Here is a 26,754-nt window from a genome sequence, read left to right as displayed (position 1 = left end):
AAAATGGGATACTATAGTATTGATACCACTGGTAGTGCATAACCGGGAGAATCTGTCGAATGAAATGCTTAATGTATCAAGTATGGACGTATCATCTGCATGATTATAATCATAAAAGCTGGTATATTCATAGTGGTGCCTTAAAACTGAAAGATTAATAGTAGCAATAACAGTTTTGTGATCGGAAATACCGCCAGTAATCTCACACTCAAAGCCACTTGTGAAGAGCGGTGCATTCAGAAAAATCAAATCTAGTATGGCGGACTCTCTAGTAGGATCAGATACAATTTGTTTCAATCCAAGGGATAGTGAAAATTCAAGCAACTCTCTAGAAAGAGGGACGTTATCACCCGTTACCGATAATGAAGCCCACGAAACGTTAGGTACATTGAAGTCCCCCATGCAGATTAAATTTGAAGAGCCAGAACCGCGCTCTAGGATGAACACGTTAAGGATCGCTATTTCGTTTGACGCCTCTCTGGGAGGTCGATAAAACACACCAATGATTACATTCGTTCATTTCTAGCTCTGATGTCCCCGTTGCCACTTTGGTGTCCTGGAGGCGCCGCCAATAATGAGAAATAATGACACGTTGTTTTAATTAGTAAAAAAGCACGATTGAATAAATACAATTACGTCGAGCCGGCAACTTGCGATGCTAAGTTCAGCACTGCTGCGCCCCGCGACTTCTGCCGGCACGCCTATGGACAAACGCGTACAACACGCGCTAATAAACTCCTCCGTAGTGCCGAAGGCAGAGTCGTATATTCAAGGAGCAAGTCCCCACAGTTCCTCTCTCGCACCGGCTGTTACTCGCGCATGCGCGCAAACGTCCGGCGTCTGCTCGAGTGTCACGCCCCGCTGTACCTGCTAGCAATTGGAAATGCGCCGCCGGGTGAATGTACGGAGGAGCGCCCTATGGCGCCTCGATGCCACGCGGCGCTAACATCGAGTCACCCTTGAGCGCGCTAAACCACTGCATGATACTAAAGGTAGTGACACACTTTTATCTTGCCGCTGCTGCGAGGAGCATGAAAGGGGGCAGGACCGGAGGTCTCCTAATTCATTCAACAGGGACCTGTGGTATTTTTCGCAGCTTTCTCTTTATTTTTTCCTTCTTTTCCTCGGTGCAATCGCCACCGGGACAGTTAGCCGTGGAGTTGCTGCGGCGAGGCATTCGCATGGGATTTGACGTGTTTTGGCTAAGTTTCGTGTCTCCGCGCGTCACTGAAGAACTTTGCTGTTGTCTTGTTTTATGTCTGGGATCACTTTTAAGAGTGCTGAAGGTGTTACAGTGTGCGAACAGAGCTTTTTTCTTTATTCACGAGATATAGAGATCGTGCATGGCTAAGCTAATGCACGGGTGCTATTATCGGTGTCCGTTAAGACTTCCTTTCTTTATTGCGCTATCGCGAACAAATGTGTAAGCCTATGGAGTGCGCAGGGTGTGTTCGGTCATATGTCGTGCTAGAAACGTAACACGCGTTATTGCGGTACTACTGAGAGTGCGTAGCTTTTTCAGTCCATGCTTTTATTAGGCGCTGCAAATACACTTCGTAAGAGGGGGAAGCAATTAACCAATTTACACTGGCATTGCAGTACGAAAGGCCAACATTTGTAAGGTGCTCATTGATGGAAACCATTACTATGTGTATCTTTCGTCTTTGCAAACGTTTTCTTTAGAAATCAAGTATAGGTTCCACTGTGATGTTTGCGCTTTACAGCCAGCGGAACCAGTTTGCCTTAAAGGCGTAGGGCCACTTTCACTGCACACAGAGATTCAAGACGAAATCACGAGAATGGCTAAGATGCTCCGCGCTGATCGCGCACATCTCTGCGTGACGTTTGCATTACTGAGGCTAATAAGTCACGCACCTTACGTTTGGTCATCACGGTGCTAACATGATTAGATTATGAAGCTACACGAGATTGACGCACTGATTGGTTACACGCAGACATACACTTTTGAGCAGCAGAAACACATCCAGTTGTCGAATTGCCTTGCGTGTCTACCGGCTAAGCGTTGACTTGATCGGACTCCTTTCACGCCAGGCAAATAACCCGCAAATCGCCTTTGCAAGTTATCTGTGGCAGCGGCGACAGTGCCTTTGCCTGTAGGTACACTGTTCGTGGACGACGTAACACTCAAATAAAGCTCTGGCAGGTATAGGAACATTGTGTACATTGCGTATACACCACTGGCGAGACAAACCCCCGTATTCTTAAACACGCCTTCACTCAACGCTTCTCCTCGACTCAGCCAAGTCGAGGCGACGGGGCTTCCTTCACTCAAGGCGCCGTTGCGTTTCATGAACACTACTCCACCTTTCCTCGGCCAAGGAACGCCTTGAAAAAGCGCCCTTGACTCGAGTGAAGTGCACCGACCGAGAAAAGCGTCTGATATCGAGACTATTCCTAAATGTGTGCTTATCAAAATTACAAATATTTAAGAGAAATATATGTTTCCGTTAATTCGTCTACATAATCAAATGACTTCATGGCGCAATGCACAACTTTAGCTCGGTAACGCTGCCACTGTGAACATTCGGCTGATAGATCAAGCGGGAGCTGTGTTTGAGGTCTGGCAACAATCGCACCCCAACAGCTGAGAGCATGGTGCATGGCTGAAAACCAAGAAAATTTGTGCCGGCATTTGTCAGCTGCTCTTTGTTTCCTAGTGCTTCATTGGTGGTTCACGTTGCAGTTGTTAATCGCGGTTATTATGGGTGATTTTGTCCGTGTGTATATGGTGACCGAGCCGGATTGAATTCGAAGGAGGCCACAGATGGAACGGCCGATGGGCAGCTTTGTTTACTTTCAACATTCAAGACCGATTGATGCTGAAAGTTTCCTGAAAACAACAAGACAGAAAATACGGGTGAGTGAACCATTTTTGCATAGAAGCACATTAAGTTGATGCGGTTTTCGCGAGGTTGCTGCGGCGCTGTCGATAAAACGTTTCCAATGTGTTCAAGCATGACTGTTGTTCATGTTATGGGCATTAGCACCTGAAGCATTTTTGAGGCAGCATAAGCTTGTGCAAAACTTTTTTTTTTTTTATAATCGGAGCTTGTTGAACATTCGGCACGACAGTCTGTTATTGGTTCCGCTTTTTTAAACAAAAATGCAGAATGTACCTATCGGCGCGTATGTTCAACGATCATTCCAGTATCACGTATGAAAGCTTTCAGTATTGAGGAGAAGCCATTATAGTATACGTGTGGCAGAATGCCTATGTTTGTGTGCGTAGCACCAGCAGGTTGAAGAAAAGCGTTTTTCAGTCCTGTGCTTTGTTTTAGAAACGATGATGGTTAGTCGGTTTGTTCAAATTGTCGCACACATAGTCAATGAACCAGCACTGGTGCCTGCATTTTCAGTGCTTCCTCACTTCACATACATGGTACGCAATGCTTTATTCTTCTGAAAATTCACTTGTGAGTAGTTCATCACCAGTATTAGTGTTTTTTCTCCTTATATTTTTCACTGTGCTGTGTGGTAGAATCAGATGTATGTTCTATAAACTGCACTTTAAGTTCACGCTGTAGCCACATTTTTTTAGTTGTGCTATTTCTTTTCATTTCCGCTGCTTAGGTACACTGATTTTACTTGGCGCGTGAACGCCCACTGTACATAAAATGTTTGGCGTTCCTATGCAGGATGTGGGCTTCGGAAGGACGAGTTGATCAAAAAAGCCAATGTCTGTGCTGCACAGCAAGGCTTGTGGCAGTTCTGAAAGCCTCGATAGGTATGCTGCCTGCCCTGTTGGAATTCCACCAGCCCGCTTCCCTGAAAGAACCTACGTGCTCAAGAAGTACTTGACTAACCTACCTGGTAATTAGTCTCTGCTTATTTTCATCAACTTTGTAATAATATTGATGTTACGTCTCCCTGCATAGACAAAATGGCGAAATGGACACTTATTTCGAACCACAAACATGAAACAGCCATATCATAATGAAATGAAATGCATACTTTATTCCTGTTCAACTGTCATATAAGCTTGTTTTGGAGACCATATATTCATGATTATGATGTGCGAAGTCATGAGTTGCCCATGATGCGTTGCGATTACGATGTGAGCTTTTTTACTGCAGCAGTTTCGTAGCATGAGCTAGTGTACGTTAAGAAATATTCCATAATTTTATGGTTAATCGCAGCTTGCCTGAAGTAACGGTAGTGATGCACTCTATACTGTATCTTTTAGGATCATCATTGTGACATCCTGCATCATCATTTGGCCTAATTTGGAATCCTACAAGACACGCTGCTACCCTGCATTTTGTTCCTCGGTCAATTGGAGAAGTTCTGCAAGCCCTATGGAAACCAGCTGTCATCCCTATCCAATGGAAGAAATTCATTGTTGCGACCCTCATAATTCATCCTAAGCTGAAGCTAAAACCAGAGCAGAAACTGCACATACTCTGCAAGGGTTTACCATTACACATGGTCGGGTGCCTACACCCGACAGGCTACTGTCTAGAATACAGGTGGAGTGTTAGTCTAGAATATATTTGTAAGCAATACTACTGCTTCTGTTTGCAAGATAAGAGGTCAAGCTGTATTTGCATACTACCAAAGTGCTAAAAGACGAGCATAATGTTAAGTTGTTTTAGAAAAAAATGATGGCACTTGGATTGACCAGAAATTATTAATGGGTACGTGCTATAATAATAAATATGGCTGAAGAACAGGAACCTGGATAAAAAATACTCTCACTTCAGCTACACCGTGTCTCTGAAGACAAATGCATGCAGTCAAACTGCTTTTAGTGATGATGTTTTAGCTGATAGGATGTCAGATGCGGTAGGATATACATCTTAGCCAGAATATTGTGACAACTATTGTAGTGCAGCACAACACATTAACTGGAGTTATTCACTTGCACACCAATGCAAGCGCATCAAACACAGCACACTTGGAAAGGCAGTTGCTCTGCGTGCTTGTGTTGGCAGCCTGGTTCCTGCATAGGACAAGGGGTTGGTGATAAATATACAATGATGGTAAGGCGCATGAAAAGAAGCTTAAGTAGTGTATTCGTTTTGTTTAGTTTACTTTTCGTACTGAATAAATTCGTTCAAGACCTTTATGTTCTAGAGCGTGATTTTTTTACTTGAATAAGCTCATACTTTTTTTATTTATATTTGCAAAGAAAAATTTTTCAGCTGGTTTGGTGCTTGCGCAGCCAGAGCGACATACAGCGGTCTAACACTTACATAATGAACGGCCACAGAGCTGGAATGTTCGCAACAAGGATATGCGAGATACATCTGCTACCACAAGCTAGCAATGTCTGTACTAGGAGCTGTCACTGCACTGCTACAGCTTTTTTTGTGGCAATAATAAATAATGTGATATGCAAAAAGCATACTCTGTTGTTTTGTTATTGTGTTTTTTTACTGAAATAAGACATTCCATTCACATGTGTATACATGCATACATATTTGGGAATGCCGTTTCATTAGTCACTTCCTTGTTGGGCTTGGATGTTCATAGGCATTATAAGCAAATTAAACTGTATATGTTAAAGCAAGGCTCACGTAATTAACAGTTAAGATTTTAAATTCCACCAACTGCACACGGTCCACGCTAAATTACACTACATTATTTTGTTCTCCCTAGCGCAACTAGCTGCATGGAATTAAAGAAAATTGTCAAAATGTGAACGCACCTGCTCGTTTATAGAGATGATCGCCTTGCTGCGGTGTGCTTCGCCGTCCTTGGATTAGCGCAGTCAGTGATGATCTACCCAAGTGCAAACCGCGCGAATGCGGGCGACTGCCGGTGCTTGCACATGAAATACACGCACACAGGCAATACACGCACTAATCGCAGGAATCTTCGTCGTTGTTTTCTTTTCATAGGTTTGAAGTCCACCGCAGTTATGTATCGTGCCGTGCTTGAACTGATGCGGCTGTGTACGATCAGCCGCGAGAAACACGTAAATGCTCTGGCGCCAATAGCAGTTTTGGTGCACTCGCGCGAACAATACATGTATGCCCGTCAACAACTGGCTCATGCAAGGAGTAATACGACAGTCACTGCACTAGCTCGCAGTCTTCTTGACAGGACGGCCGATCTGTCTTGGCGCCGCAGTGGAATAATTCCGTTGCCGAAGCGCTCCAGAGGATTGCACCGGTCCCAAAAACGAAGCCTTTGAAAATGCGGAGCATCGTTAACTAAAGAAAAGGTGCGGGGGCAACTGGCGTCCATCCGAAAAAGCTGACGAGGCAAGCGACAGATAACAAGGCCGCCGTATTTACGCACTAACTTCACTCAAGGAGCGATTGAAGGTAGCTGCGAGGCTACCTTGACATTCTCGAGTAAAACGCTCGAGCGTTCCTTCACTCAAGGTGCGCTTCGAGTGGAGAGCGATTTGTGAACCGAAAAACCGCCCTCAAGGAACATTTCGAGTGGAGGGTCGAGTCGAGGTGCGTTTGTGACTACGGGGGAGAGACCTCTGATTTTTGTGCTTCTACTCGACACTAAAAGGAATTTGTCCACGGAAGTAGCCCCAAAAGGCTGGAAGCAGGCAGTCAACCTGAAGCGGCAATACCAGTGGGCAGTTACTCTGCCCAGGAAGCGCAAATATAATCTGCTTCTGCCAGTTTCGTAGCGTTCCGTCATCGCTTCTAGGACAGCACACGATAAGCAAGCCTATAATACGATAAAAATGCATGCGCGAACACCCAACAACGGTTTTAATGTAGCACCTCGCGTAACTCTATGGCCGAAGCCGTGCGTCCCGGAGCGAACGACCAAACTGCGAGGGCGAGGAGGAATGTGGCTGCGTTTATAGGGTGCGCACTTCATTCAGTGAGCGCGCTAAGATGGCCACCTTGACGGCTCCACGCCCGTGTTGTGTGAGAACATCTAAAACCCAGCTATGGCGGACAGCGGAAATTTCGGTTCTGCGCTCTCGGAGAACGTAAAAAATTAAAATTTTCCCAGTTTGTACCATTACGTGCAATATTTAGATCTCACCTAAGAAACGGAGGTGGAACGCTTACAGTAAAAGAGTAGAAGTTTCGAGCCCAGCAGATAACTAGTCTATTTTATCGTGCTCTCGCTTACGCAAATTTTTTTTTTTTTCAAAAACAAGCTTGACGCACGTGGTCTATACTAAAGGTTCTAAGGTTAAATTAAATTAAATTATGGGGTTTAACGTGCCGAAACCACTTTCTGATTATGAGGCACGCCGTAGTGGAGGACTCCGGAAATTTCGACCACCTGGGGTTCTTTAACGTGCGCCTAAATCTAAGTACACGGGTGTTTTTGCATTTCGCCCCCATCGAAATGCGGCTGCCGTGGCCGGGATTCGATCCCGCGACCTCGTGCTCAGCAGCCCAACACCATAGCCACTGAGCAACCACGGCGGGTGGTTCTGAGGTCAATCAAAAAGACCAACAACTCTTGGCCGTAAAATTTTAGCTGCGTAATGCCAGGAAAAGATATAGAACGAAACAAAGTGAATACGGCAGCGTTGCTGAAAGTACTGTATTCATCGCGACAAAGATCGCGCGTGTTAAAGGTAAGAATGATAAAGCACCTGGCCGAAAACAGTTTTATATTAATAGAGCCAGACTCTGCGAGTGTCAAAACGCAAGCTCGAGGTTGCGGTTTCGATTACGGCCGTGGCTGGCCAATTTCAAACCGGGCTAAATTCAAAGACGCTCTTATACTTATGTTTAGGTGCACGTTAAAGGGACCCTAAAGGCAAATATGAAGTCGAGCTACCGTGATAAGATTGTGTTCGAGAATCTCTAACCCCCGTATTCACAAACGCACCTCGACTCGACCCTCCACTCGAAACGCTCCTTGAGTGCGGTTTTTCGTTTCACAAATTGCCCTCCACTCGAAGCGCGCCTTGAGTGAAGGAAAGCTCGAGCGTTTTACTCGAGAATGTCAAGGTAGTCTCGCAGCTACCTTGAATCTCTCCTTGAGTGAAGTTAGTGCGTAAATACGGCAGCCTTGTTATCTGTCGCTCGCCTCGTCAGCTTTTTCGGATGGACGCCAGTTGCCCCCGTACCTTTTCTTTAGTTAACGATGCTCCGCATTTTCAAAGGCTTCGTTTTTGGGACCGGTGCGATCCTCTGGAGCGCTTCGGCAACGGAATTATTCCACTGCGGCGCCAAGACAGATCGGCCGTCCTGTCAAGAAGACTGCGAGCTGGCGCAGTGACTGTCGTATTACTCCTGGCATGGGCCAGTTGTTGACCTGCATACCGGTATTGTTCGCGCGAGTGCTCCAAAACTACTATTGGCGCCAGAGCATTTACGTGTTTCTCGCGGCTGATCCTACAAGGCCGCATCCATTTCAAGCACAGCGTGATGCATGCGGCGGACTTCAAACCTATGAAAAGAAAACGACGACGATTGCTGCGATTAGTGCGCGTATTGCCTGCGTGCGTGTACTGATTGCGCATGCGCCGGCAGTCGCCCGCGTTCGCGCTGTTTGCAGTAGGGTAGATCGTCACTGACTTCGCTAATCCGAGGACGGCGAAGCACATCGCAGCACGGCGATCATCTCTATGACCGAGCAGGTGCGTTCACTTTAATTTTTTTTTTCAATTTTCTTTAGTTCCATGCAGCAAGTTGCGATAGCGAAAACAAAATAATGTACTGTAATTTTGCTTGGACCATGTGCAGTTGGTGGAATTTAAAGTCATAAGCAATAATTATTTGAGCCTTGCTTCAACATATTCAGTTTAATTAGCTTACCATGCCTATACACATGCGAGCCCAACGAGGAAGTGGCCAGTTATGGCATTCAGAAATATACCTGCATGTATACACAGGTGAATGAAATGTTTTATTTCAATAAGAGACACAATAACAATTCAAAGTACACTTTTCGCACATCACATTATTTTTTATTGTGATCAGAGATACTGCAGTAGCGCAGTCGCAGCTCCTAGTAAAGACATTGCCAGCAAGCAGTAGCAGATATTTTTCGCGTATCTTTGTTGCGAACATTCCAGCTCTGTCGGCGGTTCATTATGTAAGTGTTAAATCACTCTATGTTGGTCTGGCTGCGCAAGCGCCAAACCAGCTGAAAAATATTTCTTTGCAAATATAAATAAATAGAGTATGAGCTTATTACAGTAAAAAAAAATCGCGCTCTAGAACATAAAAGCCTTAAACAAATTTAATTAGTACGAAAAGTAAACTAAAGAAAACGAGAAGAGTACCTAAGGTTCTTTTCATGCGCCTTAACACCATTGTATATTTATCACCAACCCCTTCTCTTATGCAGGAACCAGCCTGCCAACACAAGCACGCAGAGCAACTACCTTTCCAAGTGTGCTGTCTGTGATGCGCTTGCATTGGTGTGCAAGTGAAGAGCTCCAGTTAATGTGTCCTGCTGCACTACAATAGTTGTCACAGTATTCTGGCTAATATGTATATCCTACCGCATCTGACATCCTATCAGCTAAAACATCACCACTAAAACCAGTTCGACTGCATGCATTTGCCTTCATAGACATGTAGCTGAAGTGATCGTATTTTTTATCCAGGTTTTTTTTTCTTCAGTCATATTTATTAAAATAGTATATATCCCTTAATGATTTCTGGTCAATCCAAGTGCCATTATTTTTTTAAAACAACTTAACATTATGCTCGTCTTTTAGCACTCTGATAGTATGCAAAGACAGCGTGAACTCTGATCTTGCAAACAGAAGCAGTAGTATTGCGTACAAACATATTCTAGAATAAAACTCCACCTGTACTCTGGACAGTAGCCTGTCGGGTACACCCGACCGCGTGTAATGGTAAATCCTTGCAGAAAATATGCTGTTTCTGCTCTGGTTCTAGCTTTAGCTTAAAGGGATACGGACACAAAAATTGGTGGGTGGTTTTTTGCGTCAGAACAAAAGTTGAACTGTTAAAAATGACGAATACAACAAGCTGCTTAGAAAAAAATAACGAGAAACACCTTTCTTTTGCGATTTTCTGTTGCGCCTTGCCTCCAAGCGGCCGCCGGGAGAAGCTGAAATTTGACGTCATGACACCCCGGCGCGCCCGCGCGCGCGGCCAAGGTCAGCCACAGCCGGCGCAGTCTTTCCGCAGTGTCGGTCGCTTGCAGCGCTTTTGTATTGCCGTCGGCTATGTTCGCGCCGTGGTCCGTCTGAAACATTATCCCTGTCAGCGCTCCATGCAGGTGGTGCGTCTTACACGCGTGTTCGCACGGTCGTCGATCGGTACTGACGTATTCGTCGCGGCGGAAGAAAATGCCCAGTCATTACTGCGCCCACGGCTGTTATAACAGCATTATCGGTCGTGACACGCCGTCGCGCACGTTTCCCAGAGACGAGAAGGTGCGTAAACTTTGCATACGTGCCTGTCAGTCACCACACTCAGCATGGAGACTTCTAAAAAATGGCTTCATTTGCGCGGACCACTTCGTCGACGATGATTATGCGCCCCGCCCGGCTGTGCTCAAAAGCCTTGGCATGCCGCTCAAAAGGCTCCTGTTGAGGCAATACAATTGAAAGAGCGGGCGCTTAGTGATGCATTCGTAACTGTTAGCTGCGCTCGCCACCTTTTGTTGTTCTGGCAACAGACCCTCTCTCTTTCTGTATGCATGTAACCGCAGCGGTGACCGCAGGGGCGCCTGTTGAAAGAAGGGAAATTACCCTTTCATTGGCTGTGCAAGAACAGATATTCTCGGCTTTTGACAGAAATTGTTTACGATGCGGATGCATGTTTTTGTCACAAAACAAAATAGTCATGTTGCGTACACTTTCGCTGCGTCTAATATTGAACGACAGCATACGAGCACTCTTTTAATTTATCAAATATACAAAACACGGCCAGTGAATGAACGCCAGATAACAGCATATATGTGTAGTAATCTAAAATGCGCAGCACATTTATCTACATTGCCTTTTCACACGTTGCTTTTCAACCTCAAGCAAAAAATTACGGATTTTCACAGGTCTCTGCATGATCATGCGTCGGGTTTCATGACTTGGTTGTTCGCGCAGCATTTCCCTAGTAAATGTCACAGCCAAAGACTTTCCTTTCTCTATGGCCACAGAATCGATGCAGCTAAGTGATCTGGTCGACGGGTCCCTAGCGCAGCCGCCCATCTCAACGAGTTCAACCAGCAAATGGCTTCTAATGGCGTGAATGTGATAGTAGCCGTAAACACAGGGCTATGAGACGGCTGGAAAATTCTACACATGCCGTGCCTCGTCGCGTAAAAACGAAGTGTACAGCGATCGAAAGCCGACAGCGTAGGTAAGCACAAAGCGACGAGTTGCGCTACCTACGATTCAGCCGTAATAGCTGCCTTTCCGCCTCAACGCGGGTCACGAAACTAGGCATTTTGCATCCTACGTAACATAACTTTACGAACTGCTGCAGCTGCACTTCAAGTTTACTAGAAAAAGAAATTACCATGTTGCTGGCCCGGACTGCCTGACCTGCCTGCTTGTGTTCAAGGCCGCCTGCTCTTCGTCGCCGCTTGACGCGGAAGGCTCGTAACCGTAAGCGATTATATTTCTTGCTAGGTTGGAACGGTGCTCGTCTTCAGACGTGTACTCATCGCTGGTAGAGGCACCAGAACCCGAATCCATGCTCGCGATGGCGGCGGCGGCGCGCCTCGAATGACCGCGGCCGGCCGGCTGGCTATCCGACGGGGGTGTCGTGAAGTCACGCCTTCCAACTCGCTTGGGTCGGGTGGCATTGCGCGCGCTCACAAAAACGCCAAAAATAAAGCCATCCGCTGAAAAATTAGCGAAGTGACTACTTGTTTTCGGTGTACTCGCACACGGAGGACTCATTTTCTCTATTATCGTATAATGTTCAGATTTTGTGTCCGTATCCCTTTAAGATGAATTTTGAGGGTCGCAACAACGAATTTCTTCCACTGGATGCGGACGACAGCTGGCTTCCACGGGGCTTGCAGAATTTCACCAATTGACCGAGGAACAACACGCAGGGTGGCAGCGTGTCTTGTAGGATCCCAAATTAGGCCAAATGATGATGCAGACTGTCAAATTGACGATCCTGAAAAATACAGTATAGAGCGCAACACTACCGTTACTTCAGACAAGCCGCGAGTGACCATAAAATTATGTATTTCTTAATGTACACTAGCTCATACTAAAGTAACTTCAGCGCACTAAAGTTCTGGCTTCAAATGCTACGAAACTGCTGAATCACAAATTGTGGGCAGTAAGAAGCCCACATCGCAATCACAACGCATCATGGGCAACTGATGACTTCCCACATCATAATCATGAATATATGGTCTCCAAAACAAGTTTATATGACAGTTGAACAGGAATAAAATACGCATTTCATTTCATTATATTGTGGCTGTTTCATGTTTGCGGTTAGAAATAACACAGTGTTCATTTCACCAATTTGTCAAAGTAGGGAGACGTAAAATCAATATTATTACAAAGTTGATGGAAATAAGCACAGACTAATTACCGAGCAGGTCAGCCAAGTACTTCTTGAGCACCTAGGTTCTTTCAGGGAAGCGGGCTGGTGCAATTCCAACAGGGCAGGCACCATATCTATCGATGCTTTTAGGTCTGCCACAAGCCTTGCTGTGAAGCAGACATTGATTTTTTTCATCAGCTGATCCTTCCAAGGCCCACATCCTCCACCAGAATGCCAAAAATTTTATGTACACTGGGCGTTCGTGTGCCAAGTAAAATCCGTGTACCTAAGCAGCGGAAATGAAAAGACATAGCGCAACTAAAAGAATGTGGCCACAGCGTGAACTTAAAGAACAGTTTATGGAACATGCTTCAGATGCTACCACATAGCGAATTGAAAAAGGTAAGAAGAAAAAAACACTAAAGCTGGTGATGAACTACTGACAAGTCAATTTTCAGACGATTAAAACAATGCGTAGCGTGTATGTGAAGTCAGGAAGCAGTAGAAATGCCGGAACCAGTGCTGGTTCATTGACTATGTGTGCTACAATTTGAACAAACCGACTACCACCACGGTTTCTAACACAATGTACAGGACTCAAAAACGCTTTTCTTCAACCTGCTGGTGCTACGTACACAACCATATGCATTCTGCCACATGAATACTATAATGGCTTCTCCTCAATACTGAGAGGTTTCATACGTGATACTGGAATGATTGTTGAACATACGCGCCGATAGGTACATTCTGCATTTTTGTTTAAAAAGCGGAACCAATAACAGACTGTCGTGCCGAATCTCCCACAAGCTCCGATTAGTAAAAAAAAAAAAAATGTTTTGCGCAAGCTTATGCTGCCTCAGATATGCTTCAGGTGCGAATGCCCGTAACATGAACAAGAGTCATACTTCAGCACATTGGAAACGTTTTATTAACAGCGTCGCAGCAACCTCGCCGAACACCGCATCAACATAATGTGCTTCTATGCAAACATGGTTCACTCAGCCGTATTTTCTGTCCTCTTGTTGCTTTGAGCAAAGTTTCAGCACCAATGGGTCGTGAATCTTGAAGGTAAGCTGCCCATCGGCCGTTCCATCTGTGGCGTCCTTCGAATTCAATCCGGCTCGGTCACCATATACACACGGACAAAATCACCCATAATAACCGCGATTAACAACCGCAACGTGACCCACCAATGAAGCACTAGGAAACAAAGAGCAGCGGACAAATGCCGGCGCAAGTTTTCTTGGTTTTCAGCCATACGCCGGCTCTCAATTATTGGGGTGCGATTGTTGCCAGACCTCAAACACGGCTCCCGCTTGATCAATCGAATGCTCACAGTGGCAGCGTTACCGAGCTAAAGTTGGTCATTGCGCCGTGTAGTCATTTGATTAGGAAAACTAATTAACGGAAACACATATTTGTTTTAAATAATTGTAGTTTTGATAAGCACATTTAGGAATAGTCTCGATATCAGACGCTTTTCTCGGTCGGTGCACTTCACTCCAGTCAAGGGCGCATCTTAAAGGCGTTCCTTGGCGGAGGAAAGGTGGAGTAGTGTTCATGAAACGCAACGGCGCCTTGAGTGAAGGAAGCCCCGTCGCCTCGACTTGACAGAGTCGAGGAGAAGCGTTGAGTGAAGGCGTGTTTAAGAATACGGGGGTTAAGGCGTCAACATCATCACGAAATAATCGCGAAAGTGCTTGACTAGAGACTCCCCCAGGACATTCGAGCGCTTGCCGGATGACGAAAGCACTCCTCAGCCAAATTTTGTCAGTAGTACTGAACCATTCGTTGCAAAAAAAAACAACAAAAAAAAACCCCGCCTTGTATTGTATTATCGGACGAAATAAAATGCTACTTCTTCAGTTCTATTTCGTTTTTTAGAAAAAAGAATTGAAATTACTCTTGACAACGACGCGGGTGGTCGAAAGGTTTTGTTTTCGCTCGGCTCCGCGCCACCCCCGCTTTCGTGTTTCACTAGTTTTCGTGTTTCACGTGTTTCACGTGTTTCACTAGTGGTTTAGCTGGCTCGCGAAACTCGCACAAACTGCGAGTAGCAGAGTAGCTGCAGAATCCACCGCTCTGTCTTGGCTCGGTATCGCCGTCTGTCGCACGCAGTTTTACTCACCGACGGTAGCAAAGAGTGTTGATGGCATATGCGATGTCACCGCTCCTCCCTTGGGGTGGCGGGAGATTTGAATTTCGAAAAAATCACTCGGACCCTTCAGATGCAATTTTCTCGTAAACTAAGTTTTTTTCTTGGCGGGAAACAAGCGTTGCGAGGATTCAGGAATGATAGTTAAATAGTCCACGTCAACTTAGGATTTGCCCCCCCCCCCCCCCCTTTAGTGTCCTTTTAAAGAAACCCAGGTGGTCAAAATTATTTCCAAGTACCTCACTACGCCTAATCAGGTTGCAGTTTTGGGACATAAAACCACGGAATTTATTCTTTTTAATAAGTGAAAAGCAAGGCACAATGTGCGATCTTTAATTACAGATAAATGAACACCCTCATAGCAGCCGTCTAGTTTGAAGTATCAGCCCATGCGTGCGGCTTGTGAAAATTTCCGGCCTGTAGTATAGCCTATTTTCTGCCTGTGTAAGTATAGTGCCTAAATATTTTGCTGAAAAACACGTTTGCCATGCGTTCTGTTATGCAAAGACCCATGATGAGCACAGCAATACGAGAAAGACAAGCACAGTGACACATTTCACTAAAACAAAGGGAATGTTTATCGCCAAAATATATAGCTCGCACTTGCGTAAAACCAGAGGAAGACAGCCCAGAAACTGAAATACAGTTCAAGGCAGCTAACCAACACGTTCACCTGCCTAAAGTTACAGGAGGCCAGCCATGCACATCAACTTGAGAGCATTGACAAAGCAAAGCTCAAATAATGCGCTTCTCATAAAACCAAAACAGGTCAGTTCAAGTTTACACCTGCGGTAGTCTTACTTCCATATTCCCCTCCCCTCGTTACATCTGGCTGGCATAATCAGTGCAAGTATAAATACTGAGCTGAAACAAGACAAAACTCCCCAAGAACATTTTCCTAACATTCGGATGCTCAGTGGATGGGATTGTTGGAAATGACACAGTGAGTTTGAGCAGGCTTCTCATCACCTTGATTAAACGGTTTAGACGGCAAACGTCTATATAATTCATCGGAAAATTGCCTGAAGACCGTTTTTAATTTAAGCATCATGGCTTAGATGACCAAGGCTCTCGACGATTTTTGCTGCGGTCTCGGTAGAGGGAAAATCTAAGGCACAGGTGTCATTTTTCCCTTGGGCTGGTACACAAAGGTGCGCAGCAAGCGGTTGTGACGGAGTATGTTTAGCTATTAAACACGTCACGCACGTTTGATCTCACATCGCGAGCACGAAAAGTCAACTTGGCGAACACGTTCGCGGCATCGTTTAAATAACAACCACGACCACGCTGTGTTCGTCTTCCTTTCTGCTGTGCCGTCCAGTAGCGCGCTATGTCAATATGACACTACCCGATGCACGGCCGCTTCAACGGCTGTGACACAATATGACGGAGGGTCGGCGCGGAAATGGAGGAAGGAAAACTGAGGAGGAGCCCTACCCCGTCCGCGCGCTAGAAGTGTGGAGGAGATGACGTAGTAGGTGCTCCTTTCTATTGCTTTTTCCTTTCTTTCTTCTGCTGTTGCGGCCATGGTTTCGGGCCACAATGGCGGTTTTGTTTCGGTTCTGTGCGCTCACACGCGTTGCTCCGTAGGTTTCGTACCGTGGCAAAGGCGCCGTATGTGCTGGTTTGCGTTAGTCTCCGTGTTTTGTTGCGCTGTGCCATCTGGACCGTGCTCTCTCAGATGTTGTTGTGGCCAGGTGGGACAGGAGGAACTCGTGAAATGAAAGCGCATGCAACGCTGTACGCAATGTACCACGCCACGGCAACGGCAACGTACGAAGGAATATACGCGGAAAATTTTGCCCTCTTCAACGGAATCATGCTAACGAGCCATCGCAGGCCGAAACCAATACGTTTCAGGATCTGTACAGTGAGCGTCTTGCAGACCAGTGGTCCCTACTTTTGCATTTGCAGCACGTAGAGCGTGCGTTATGCAAGACTGCGTAGTCCTGGTTTTAGAACATTCGTCTTCAGTAACAATTTGCTTTTTGCCTATTAAAACACATGTTGCTTAACTCTTGCTTGTTTCTCACAGTACTCGCGACAGCACGAAGTCTTTTAAGCAGAGCACGTTTGAGGTTCATGCACACCTGAACAGGTGTACCACAATACGCGTGTTGATCGAGCGCAGAATATGTGCATCTTGCCGCCCTCAGCACCGTGCGCAGACCAGTCGACGCTTCATCGGGTAAGATGGGAAAGAAGCGGCTGCTTTGACTTATTAAGGAACGAATCTTCCGTACCGCATGCGTATCTTATCACGCGAGAAGCGCGGGGAAGTGAAGGTTAGCGGATGTGCTGCAAGAGTGAGCAAGGCTCCACAGAATGTACGCCTGCGAACATATAAAACGGCTGTTCCATGGTGGCACGTGGGCCAGTTCGACGCGCGTACTCTTCTGCACCGTGAGCCGGCTATCGCAAAACTTTGGTTCCGTGAAGCTTCACTTACCGTGGGAAGAAGGCACCTCAGGCCGCAGTCAATGAATCTAAACGCGCAGTCAGAAATTACATTCTGCCTCCTCGCCGGCGTGCTGTCGTAGTGATGCGCGGCCATCCCAAATTTGCTCAATTAAGTTCGACGATTCCTCAAGGCGCTGCGAGAATGTGTGTTTGTGCTCATAAACTCCAAATGGATCGCAGATGGGTCGGTGTGTCGTACGTGCAGTGAGAATGCGTAATTTTTTTTCGTATCACCAGACGTCTAGCTCGCAAGTCCATCTGAGAGCCCCAGAAAGCCCAAGCAGAGAAAATCAAGTAGAAGGCAGGGATAAAGGTGACGTACGCAAGAACTGGGCAGCGGCTGGTACCTGCGGTTGATGAGAACAGTTCAGTTGGATGGCCTTATAAGGCATGCTTATTTTCATAAAAGCCGGTAAATGCAGCCTATTCGACCTCACGGCTCAATTTTCGAAGTTCATTATGAACTTCTTTCAAGGTGACTTCGGCAACTGTAATGCAATGAGACATCGCGATTGTTTAGTACTACTGCGGAGCGCGCGCGTCCGAGCAGCCCTGTTGGTTGCCCGCAGCGCGGCGTGGTTTCGCGAGAAACAAGAGAGGAGGGCTGGCCCGACATGACGGCCGAGCAACTTTCGGCTTCACTTAGCTTCGCAAAGAGTGACGTCAGGGCCCCTCCTCAATTTTCCTTCCTCCATGGGCCCGGGCCTGGTCAAAGGGTGTCACCACCCTGATCCGCGGGAGGGGGCGTAAGCATCAAGGCACCCTAGAACACGCTAAAACCCCTGAATAAAGAAGTAACGACTTGCTCTAAACTTTGCCGCTTTCTCTCTCACCTGCCACGCCTCCGGAGAGTCGACGCTCCTATTGGTCGAAGCGCCATGGCCACGTGCTAGCGCACGCTTCTTTGATCCGTAGCAGACACCGCCGCCATTCCCGGGTGTGGAAATCGCGCTTCCGGTTGGTTTCTGACTGCGGTTTTGAGCGGAAGCGTTTCGCTAGCGCTGGCACCGTTTACGTATTGCAGCGTATAGGAGCGCCGGCATAGGAGGAGGAGAGGAAAGATGTCGTTACCTTTAGATCATTTAGGAGTTTTAGAGCACGCGGCAAAGCAACCTAGGTGGCGTTGAGCGAAAGGGGGAGGGGGAGGAGACGAAGCGTCGCGAAGGAGGAGGGTAGGCGGAAGCGAGCTGGGTTAACCTGCTCTGGCCGTTGCCATGGGTTCAGGTGCGCTACGGACGTACCGAGTTCGTCTCGTGATCGAGAGGCCGAGCGCCGAGCGAGAATGACGGCCAAACGACGCAAACGGCGGCATGAAGTTGTTCTTTCATCCACTTTCATTTCCATTAATTTATCGTTTCGTTATTTCATTTATTAAGCACATGTAATATCCCCTATATTGTCCTTGGTGTCAGTGTTTGTTGGCTTTTGATATGACTAATAAAAATCGGGCCCCTCGGTTAACCCCCTTTGTTCTTGTTTATTACATAACGATGGTCTCGAGTCCGGCAACATTGATGCCTTCAGGTAGCATGTGTGGTTTACTGACTGTTTGCCTTCACCCAAAACGATCATGTTCTCGTCACGCTTGCGGCAGAAAGGATGTTCCACATCCACCTCCAAGCTTTGTGAGTGGTGGCGCTGGCTAACACTCCCTGGGTTCTACTAGCAAACATAAATACCCAAGAAGGGGGATGGGGAAACGGCGCTGGGGTAGCTCAATTGATAGAGCATCGCACGCGTAATGCGAAGGTTGTGGGATCATTCCCCACCTGCGGCAAGTTTTATTTTTTCATCCATTTTCATTTCCATTAATTTATCGTTCCTTTATTTCATTTACTAAAGGGAAACTAAAGAGAAAAATATTTCTTCTGCATCAGTAAATTACCTTTCTATGACACCAAAAACACCACTCTTACTAGGATAAGATGCTTGGTAAACCAGAATAGAGCATGAAGTATCTTGTTCCGCTCTTTCGTACATCCCTGTTGTCATCAAAACGTCAATCGGACTGGAAAACCGCTCGAGTTATTCCAGTCTTTAAGAAAGGTGACCGCTTACTTATACAAAACTACCGTCCTATATCTTTAAATTCTGCATGCTGTAGAATGCTGGAGCACATCATTGCAAAATACATAAATGAGTTTCTGGAACAACACTCCGTAGTAAGTAACCTTCAGCATGGTTTTAGATAAGGCTACTCGACCGTGACACAATTAGTAACATTAGTCCATACTTTTGCAAAAACTTTAGACAATAATGGTCAAATGGACGCCGTATTTATGGATTTTAGCAAAGCGTTTGATAGAGAGTCATTTAAAACTAACGCAAAAACTAAAAGAAATTAACCTGCCCGATATCTTTTTTTTATTTTTTATTTATGAATACTGCGATCTTGTACACAAGATCATAGCAGGTGGGAAACATTGTGTTAAGATACAGAATTACAGACACAAAGAAAACAATATTGCACATAGAAATTCAACAAGAGAATACAGCGACAAGGTCAATTACCAGCAATCAATTCAAATGCTCTTGAAATGATTGCAATGATGTCTGTCTGACAACATCATCCGTGAGGTTATTCCAATCAGTGATGGTCCTTGGAAAAAAGGAATATTTAAAACAATTAACTCGCGGATTTAATGGTGTTATAGAAAGAGAATGGTGATTTCTAGTTTGGTACCCCGAGGAATAGGTAAGGATAAGTGTCAACTTCGAAATTATTATTAAAAAATTGATAGAAAAACTTTAAGCGACATGTGCGATTTCTGTTAGGAATAGAGGGTAAACCGCTTTTCTTGAGGAGGTCGCTGACTGATGCTCGCCCGTAAGTGTTATATATAAACCTTACTGCTTTCTTTTGGATTCTTTCAAGTTTAGTTATGTTTATTTTTGTAAAAGGGGCCCAGTAACTTACTGCATATTCTAAGATTGGTCTAATAATAATGTTGTAGGCAAGGAGGCGTGTACCAGGGGTTGCTAGCTTAAGCGAGCGTCGTAAGAAAAAAAAGCTTTCGGAGAGCGTTTGCTGAAACATAGTCGACATGCCTGGTCCAAGAAAGGTTATCAGAGATCCATAGACCTAGATTCTTATATTCTGTGACTTCGTGAAGAAAATTATAATTAGCAGTGTAGTAATATAGAAAAGGGATCTTTTTAAGTGTTATTCTCATAAATACAGTTTTTTCGAAGTTAATTGACATTTGCCACTTCTCACACCAAGAAACTATTTTTGCAAAATCATTATTCAGCCTAATTTGATCATCAGTCGAACTTATTTTCTCATACAGCACGCAGTCGTCCGCATATAACTTAACACGTACTGACAGGTTTTTAACAATATCATTAATAAACATTAAAAACAGTAGGGGGCCGAGGACGGATCCCTGGGGAACACCAGAATCCACAGGAACGTAATTGGAGCAAGTTTTATGCAGTTCGACAAACTGACGGCGATCAGATAGGTACGATTGTATCCGTGTTAATATCTGTTCATTATTTATAATAAAACTGAGTTTATGAAGTAGTTTCTTGTGCGAAACCTTATCGAAAGCTTTTCGAAAGTCCATAAAGATAACATCGGTTTGTTTTCCTTAGTTGATTGCTGTCACAAAATCATGGATTGTTTCGATTAGCTGAGTGCATGTGGAATACCCTCGTCTGAACTCGTGTTGAACAGCAGCCAGTACATTATGCTCGTCGAGGAAATTAGTTAAATGCTTATGAATGATGTGTTCCAATAATTTGCACGTTGTCGAAGTTAACGAATAGGGCGATAATTTTCAATACACGTCTTCTCTCCACTTTTATGCAAAGGCTTAATTCTAGCAGTTTTCCAATCACACGGTAGAACACCTTCTTTCAATGATCGAGTGAATAGGACGCACAAATACTTTGAACACCACTCTGCATACTGTTTAAGGAAGGCATTCGGAATATCATCTGGTCCAGGTGATTTCTTAATATCCAGTTTCAACAATAGATTAAAAACACCCTCTTCAGAAATTATAACATCAGGCATGGAAGGAAGGGACATGCTAAAAGGTGGGAGACGCCCGTCATCTTTCGTGCAAACTTTCTTAAAGGTGTTATTAAATGCTGCTGAAACCTGGACATTGTCACTTACATGTTGTCCATCTATAATAAATGCATCGGTAGAACAAGAAACTGGTGCAATTGACCGCTAAAACTTTTCATGTGCAGTTTTTATAAAAGCCGGAAGTTGCTTATTGTTGTATTTTTCTTTATCTTTCAGAATGCACTGTTTTAATTTCTCTCAAACTTCATGAATTTTTGCCTCTAAAAAGGCTGAGCTTGATTTTTTTATTCTTTTCTTTAATCGCTTTAGCTTGCGCTGCAATTGCAAAGTTTCTCGCGTAATCCAGGGATTGTCATTGTCTCACTTCTTGCATATCACTGGTACAAAACGCTGAATGCAGTCGCGAACAATGTTTTTGAAAACAAGCCACAGGTCATCCACGCTACAAGTGCTGTGCAGAAAACTATAATAATGAAGATCTAAAATATCAATAATCGATTCATTGTCAGCACGGGCGAAATTCGGAAAGTGTCGGGTACCACCCTTTCGGTCCGATAATATGTCTTCTATTACCAAGATTACGGCTTGATGATCAGAAATACCGGCCACTACATTACATGAAAGTTTTTCTTTGATATTGCCTCGTACCAAGAGTAAATCCAATATTGATGAAGAATCTTGTTGGATTCTAGTAGAGTTCTTCACAATTTGTAAGAGATCGAAATGAAACATGATATCAAGCAGAGCATCTCCTACAGCGTGCGGAGATTGAACAGAAAAAGTAGCCTAGTTTATGTTTGGTAAGTTGAAATCTCCGGCTAAAATTAGCTTATCGTCTGGTTTTGTGTAGCAATAAAGATATTTCTTAACTTCATCTAAGACAGCGACAGAGAAACCGGGAGGCCTATAGAGAGCACCAAGGATATATCGGAAATTGTTAGCATATACTTTACAAAAGACAACTTCAACTGTAGCAACATCAGGCAGTTTTAAAATCTGATATGTGCTTTTGAACAGTATAGCCACTCCGCCACCTCTTCTGTCGCGGTCTTTTCGAAATACTTTATAGTTTCTTGGCACAAACTCGGAATCAAATATTTCTTCATCTAACCATGTCTCTGTCAGCACAGCTATGTCCGGATTATGCGTTAATTGCATACCTTCCAGATGGGAGACATTGTTCACAACGCCACGACAATTAATACTAATTATTGTTAATGTCCTCCCATCTTCCTTCTGTGGTCATTTCTTTCTTTCAGAAATCTTGTAGCGAGCATTGTTCGCTGAGTGCCAAGCAAACATCACACCATCTACACACAACTTGTTAAAAAAATCATTTCATTTCCTGGATTACCGATTATCTAACCAACAGAGTGCAGTTTGTTTCAGTTGATGGCAACGACTGGAATTGTCTTCCAATCACTTCAGGAGTGCCCCAGAAAAGTGTCCTAGGGTCATTGCTATTTCAGCTGTATATTCATGATATTATTACCGTCATTACACCAGGAACACAAATTCGATTGTTTGCAGATGACTGTGAGTTATTTCGTCAAATTACGTGCGCGGAAGATCAAAACGAACTTGGTGCGAGTCTAGACAATGTGCTTGATTGGTGCAGTGAATTTTCTATGACTGTTGATAGAGAAAAAACTGTTTTTATTCAGATAACCCATGAAAAGAATCCGTTGAACCATCCTTATCAACTAAGCTCAGCAACACTAAAACAGGTTCATAGTTACAAGTATTTAGGCGTAACAATAACTAACGATCTTACCTGGAACTTGCATATAGAAAACATATGCTCCTCTGCATTCCGTAAGCTATGTTTTCTAAAGCATAAGTTTAGAAATGCCCCCCAAAAAACATTGAACTCCTAGCATATTGCACCTACATCAGACCGAAACTTGAATATGCACCTATAGTGTGGGATCCCTTTACTAAAGAAAACATTAATAAACTTGAAAGAATTTAAAGAAAGGCTGTAAGGTTTATTTATTCAAAATTTAAAATGACGGATTCTCCTACCGATGTTATGGCGACCAAAAATCTTTAAACACTTGAAGATCGAAGAATTAAATCTCGCCTTCACTTCCTTCAGTTGCTACTGAATCGTAAATTCGCAATAGACTCCTCCTTGTACTTATCTCCTCTATCCACCCGACACCACCACACGCCGTCACTAACGCCATAGTTTCCGAAAACTTACTGCTATAAATTTTATTTTTTCCCACGTACCATATCTGAATGGAACCACCTTACAACTTCGTCGTAATTTTAATAACACTTTTTTTCCGCCATCTGTACAGTATCTGTATTGTCTTGTGTCCCGCATTCTTATTCCTGTTGTACAGTTACTATGTTGTGCCTGTCCTGCTTGGACCATGTTGTCGTCTGCAGTATGTAATAAATGAACAAACAAATAAATAAATAAATAAATAAATAAATAAATAAATAAAAATAAAAAAATAAAAAAGCGCAAGAACAAAGGACGGGTGGCGACTCCTCCTTGAAGTTCCCGCACCTGGTCGCTGTGACGTCATGGATTTTGATAGCATGTTCTAGGGCCTACTTAATTATATAGCGGTACAGATTGACTACATTGTGTTCTAAAGGAACCAAACATTAAACATGGCAAGTTTCAGCAACCTTTAGTTAGCCAACGCGGCCCTAATGCGAAAGCATACTTTGGAATCCTTGATGTCACACTGACGTACCGGCGTCGGGGTTTCGACGCGAAACATAAATACTGATACTTCGACCTTCATTTTCTCATCCAATAATCAAACTATTATTTTGAAATGACTGCCTGCAGGGTTCTGAAACAATGCTTTATTAGTCTCAACTGATTTATTGCTTCGCTTTGTGTCCTTTTAAGCACAAATTTCCCCTACGTTGTCCTTGGTGTCAGTGTTTGTTGGCTTCTTATGACATGGCTAATAAAAATCGGGCCCCTCGGTCAACCCCCTTTCTTCTGATCTTCTATAATGGCACTTTACACTTAAAGAGCCCCAAACAGGTCTGGCCATTTTGAGCTGACAAGCGCAGAGCATACATTGTGCGATAACAATCGTGTCTGCAAAGTTTTACATCGCTACGTGCCTCGGAAAGATCTGAAATTTCAATCCGACCCGCCGTCGTTGCTCAGTTGCTATGGTGTTGGACTGCTGAGCAGAAGGTGGCGGGATCGAATCCCGGCCACGGCGGCTGCATTTCTATGGGGGCGAAATGCGAAAACACCCGTGTACTTAGATTTAGGTGCACGTTCAAGAAGCCTATGTGGTCGAAATTTTCGGAGCCCTCCACTACGGCGTGCCTCATAATCAGAAAGTGGTTTCGACACGTAAAACCCCACTAAAAAAATTCAATCCGAACGCCGTTTCCCTCTTCACTCGCGGCCGCCGCGCTCCAAGCCGGACGGTGACATGATCGTACCCATCTACGTAATCGTGTCCGCAGTGTCACGTCGCTCGTGTTGACGTGTGGATTCGAGAATTATTCAAGACAACATCTGTGATGTAAGCGATCTGCTGCTTGAATTGACGAATTGAAGCTTAGAGAAATAATAGAACACACAAACGGAATGGGTGCGTGTTTTTTTTTCTTTTTTCTTTTTTTTTTTTTTACTTCGCACCGAAGCACGAGAGATGTACTTTCCGCTTCGTCTGCTTGTTCCCACGGTCGTGTGGTCAGGTGCGCAGGTACCGAAATTATTGCCATTTTCTACCGTGTTACAGCGCGTGATCACGCTCTGCGATCCGCTAGTTCTGCCTCAGTGTTCGTGTAGCCCTGAATTATACCGCTAGTCGTGTTTCCTTGAGCACAGCGCGCAAAATCATGCGCTGCGCGAACGAGACAACAGCTCGCGCGCGACATTGTCGGCAGAAGTGCGAAGCCTCGAAAAAAAAAGCGAGGAGCAAAAAACTAAATAAATAAATAAATGAAGGCGGGGCCTGTGACATATGCGTCACCCGATCCTCGAGGTCCGGCATGGGAGAACGCAGGGAAGGAATTTCGCTTGCGAAGGCTAGACGGGGTAAGTGGAGAGGGAGTCTCGCTATGCAGCGGAGCCCGCCTGCTGAATTGATGGGTTCGCGGCACTGAAATATTTATATCTCGGCTAGCAACGGGCCTACTCGAAAAATGTTTGTGGCAGAACGCTCCCTAGAGGACACGTAACAACTTCCAGCTTGTAACCAAAATTTGCTATGAGGCCTGGTGAGGGGCCCTTTAAGAAAAAGCGAAAAACAGACACAAAACCTGCAAAATAAAAAATGTGCCTTGAAAAAGCCGCCACACGGCTGGGGCATTTGTCAGTCGGAACGCAATGCCCCCCTTCGGCGACGCCGCACGGCAGCGCGCACCAACCGAAGCCGCAAGAAAGCCGGGAAACAGTGCGCCTTTCCCGGTAGCCGACCGCGAGTTCCTGAAGCTCTTTACGGCTTCGCTTGTGCGGTTTGCGAACTCCTGTAGTTTTTGGCGGATTTACGTACTGCTCCAGTGAATGCAATGCAGTATCGCCGGGGGATACTTCTTGGTCGCGAGTGGTTCGACAACGACCGCTTGTGTGCCAATTGTCGCGGATCCCTGTGCCATGGGACCATGGCACAGGGATGTCTAGTTACAAGGGCATTCCCCGAGCACCCTACCCATCTCCCGCCTATCGAGTGTAGATCTTAACGTTCAACAAAGCTGCAACTTCTATCAGGATACGTTTTGCTTTCCTGTTGTGACTGATTCCTAAGGAAGACAGATCCACCAATTTTTTCACCTAAAACTCACTCAGACTCAGGAAAATTGTACTTGGAGGCTCACTCAGGCTCACCAAAATTCTGGTCTGCCGCGTTTGCTCAGACTCAAAATCCTAAACACTCTACATAGCCGGACGAACTCCCGGACTCGGACCACTCACCAAAATTCTACTCTGTTGGACTAAGAGTGACTGAAGGGTTAGTTTGAGTCTGATGGTGTTTGAGTGAGTTTACTCACGAACGACTTTGCTGACCTATGATTTTAAGTTGGTTTAAATGCGACGTACAGTTACAAAGTGATGCAGTGATTGCTGAGAAAAACGACTTCTTCGTTCCCATCTACTTAGCGCCCGAGCTATGTAACCTTAAAGATGGCCGTGTTCCCTGATATTGCCGTAACCATGCCAGGGACAGCACTGAAGTATTTTGATCCACCCATGGGGATACAGTGCATGCACCACTGAGAGAAATGAGCAATTATCAATGATGAAAAGTATGTACACGTGAAGTGCGCATGCAGCGTTTACATTATCTCGATTTGCGCTCATTTACTTTATATCCATCTTTATCACCACAATCGCTTTACCCGAAGAAGCAAGGTTCACACATGGCAGAGATGACATCTTTAATTTTCGTAATAATCTCTCTTCTCACAGCACCATACACATTGTGTGTCGTCCGAAGGACGTGACTGAACGAGGGGAACGGAAGAATGGATTACTACTACATGATGTCGGAATGAAATTAGCAATCCGGACAATTTGTGTTTCTTAATTTGGTATGCCATAACGATGAACTCGTTCGTAGTGGAAGTACATTTGCAAGAAGAAAGAAATAAGTTTACTAGCTGCACTTGCAGCACGAACATTTTAGATATGACTGCGCATAAATTGCCACGTTTTGTCTAGCGTAGTGTTGTTGTGTTCACTGGCCCCGATTGTAGTGTGCTTATGTGCTCGG

General features: G+C 44.9%; 1 protein-coding gene and 1 long non-coding RNA gene across 6 annotated transcripts in view; both read right to left on the bottom strand.

The window, feature by feature from the left end:
• The window catches only part of LOC129382171 (uncharacterized), a 431,723-nt gene that overhangs the window by 328,476 nt on the left and 76,493 nt on the right, over window positions 1–26,754 (bottom strand). The gene's annotated exons all lie outside the window — the stretch shown is intronic.
• On the bottom strand, window positions 3,950–6,207 carry LOC129382174 (uncharacterized). The gene is made up of 2 exons (XR_008610254.2): window positions 5,669–6,207; window positions 3,950–4,960 (listed from the first exon to the last, which is right to left on the bottom strand). It is a non-coding gene; the product is annotated as an uncharacterized lncRNA (long non-coding RNA).

The sequence above is a fragment of the Dermacentor andersoni genome, chromosome 3, assembly GCF_023375885.2.
Source record: "Dermacentor andersoni chromosome 3, qqDerAnde1_hic_scaffold, whole genome shotgun sequence".
Taxonomy (NCBI): domain Eukaryota; kingdom Metazoa; phylum Arthropoda; class Arachnida; order Ixodida; family Ixodidae; genus Dermacentor; species Dermacentor andersoni.
The sequence above is the reverse complement of the archived record's forward strand: the minus strand, read 5'-3'. Positions and strand labels throughout refer to the sequence as shown.